A 2,478-nucleotide genomic window follows, 5' to 3' on the forward strand; every position below is an offset into this window, starting at 1 on the left:
GACAACTTGAGTACAAGTCTTCCTCTGATATTAATTGTGTGACCCAAGGGCAAGTAACCTAACCTGAGTCCAAAATTCCTAAAATTTTAGGTCAGACTGATTGAACTCCACTAGAGTGGAGATTATTATTCTCAATTCTTCATTCTCAAATTTTCAAAAAATTTTCAGGTTCTTAATGCAATCATAGCAAAAAGGTGTACATAGTACATATTTAATATTATATGTTTTGGTGTTTTCTTATACTGGGAAATATATGTATGCCTTGAAATGAGATCATATGCTCACATTATAAAACTCTTGCCTTAGGGAGAGAAGGATATAAAAACACTTTAGGGGCAGCTAGGTGGCACATTGGATAGAGCACTGGCCTTGGAGTCAGGAGTACCTGAGTTCAAATCTGGCATCAGACACTTAATAAATACCTAGCCATGTGGCCTTGGGCAAGCCACGTAACCCCATTGCCTTGCAAAAACTAACTAACTAAATAAATAAAATTAAAAACAATAAAAACACTTTAACTTATATTTAATATGAAACTGATATGTTTTCATAAGGTATAAGCCTTGTTGTTCTAGAAAGATAGTAGTGATACATACACATGTGCATTAAGAAACCAAAGGGTATGTTTATGTGTATGTTTACATGTACATATATATATATATATATATATACAAACTCTGAAAATGACAAAAAAAGGTATTAATTCATACCTCCCATTTCTATCCTTGAACAGGTTATGTAAAACATTAACACATGGAAAATTTCTTCTTCTTCTTTTTTTTTTTTACGGAACAGATAGCAAGTTTATTTGTTGAAAGCAGAGAGTGAATAGACCAAAGAGGACAAATAGTGGGAATGGAAAGTAAGGATCTTGGTGAACCTGAAAAAATGTTGTTAATTGTTTCAGGAGCTTCACACTGAGAAAAATAGCGAATTCTATGTGGAAAGGGAAGTTATTCTCAGCCATTCAACATCATCTGCACTAGTTATTCATAGTTGATGCAACTGTTGCTGTTCTCATGCCCCGCTACCAAAATTTCCAGTTCTTCTTCTGTCATCTCACCCAGGGTGATGAGGACATGTCGAATTTCAGCCCCCATGACTGTATCATTCCCTTTCTTAGCAAATACCTGGAGCCCCTCGCCGTAGTCTTCCTATGTTTTGCTATCATTGGCAACATTGGAAGAAAGTGTTCAAAGTCCAATTGCCTTCATGTTCATCTCATCACTCTTGGAATTCCTAAAACCTTGAGAACCTCAGCATTGGTAGGGTTCTCACCTAGGTCTGGCATCATGCTTGGTCAAACAACTGGAAGGCTGCCTTGAACTCTGCATTCTGATCCTTCATGAAGTCATACATCTTAGCCTGCAGCTCACTCCTATTGCTTCTGCTGCTTTTGCTGTTGCTGCTCTGTTCTGTTTCTTTTTAATAAACATTTCACTTTGACTTTTGTTCTGTCTTATCTGTGCATCCATTTAAACTATCTTCTGGCAAGCCAAAACACAACTTGCATTCATCTTCCTCTTAATGAGTTTATTTTTTTCAAGAAACTTTAAATGATAGCAACAGGAAAAGTTTTCTCCTGACCCTGGAACACTAGAATTCTGTGTTGCTTTGTAACTTTTTAATTTTTAAAAACAAGCCCTATTTTTCCTTCCTCCCTAATTGAGAAAGTCAAAAGAGAGTAAAACATAACCATTACCAATTTGAATTGTCAATAACAACAAAGTTTTATACTTTAGTGTATACACGTGTGTATCTATATACAGATAAATATACATTTTTCTGTCTGCATGTATAAATGTATTTACATATATTAATGATTTATGGTCACACCTCTGAAATCATGTTTTTCAGTGTTCCTAAATGTTCTAGTTATTTTTTATAATATTTTACCATTATACAAGTTGTTCTATTACTTCTACTTTTTTTTACTCTTAATCTGTACATAAAAATTCCCAACTTTCTTTAAGCACAACCTTTTCAAAGTCTATTATGGCATGATATAAATCCATTACAATTATTTTCCATAACTTATTCAGCTATTCCCAATTGATGTACAATTAAAAAATAAATTACTACAAAAAGAAAAACTACAAATATTTTTGTGTACCATTATTTAGAAATTATTTTGCTTGAGAATAATCCCTCTTTTTAATTTAACCTCTAACTTCCAATTTCTGCTTTGGCCTTCTCCCTTTAACCTTTTATTTCTTTGTTGAATTATAAGGAATTTTTGTACTCAGGTCTATTTGTGTACACACACACACACACACACACACACACACACACACACACATATGGGCAACCTTCCTTTCACCAATTATTTGAGAATCAAGTTCAAGTGTCAGTAACAAATCCACTCCTTCAGTCTTGTTTGTACAAATTTCAGTTTGTATGTCTTCATTATGTGAAGTAATTTTCCTTATATTTTGCCCCTTTTCTTGCCATAGAACATGCTTCTTATCCTTCTTTTCC

The 2,478-nt window shown here is 33.8% G+C and overlaps 1 pseudogene; it reads right to left on the reverse strand.

Moving 5' to 3' along the window:
- Window positions 1-959: 959 nt before the first annotated feature.
- On the reverse strand, window positions 960-1,359 carry LOC141491873 (myosin light polypeptide 6-like; annotated as a pseudogene).
- Between the last annotated feature and the right edge of the window lie 1,119 nt (window positions 1,360-2,478).

This window comes from Macrotis lagotis, chromosome 6, assembly GCF_037893015.1.
Source record: "Macrotis lagotis isolate mMagLag1 chromosome 6, bilby.v1.9.chrom.fasta, whole genome shotgun sequence".
Lineage (NCBI taxonomy): Eukaryota > Metazoa > Chordata > Mammalia > Peramelemorphia > Peramelidae > Macrotis > Macrotis lagotis.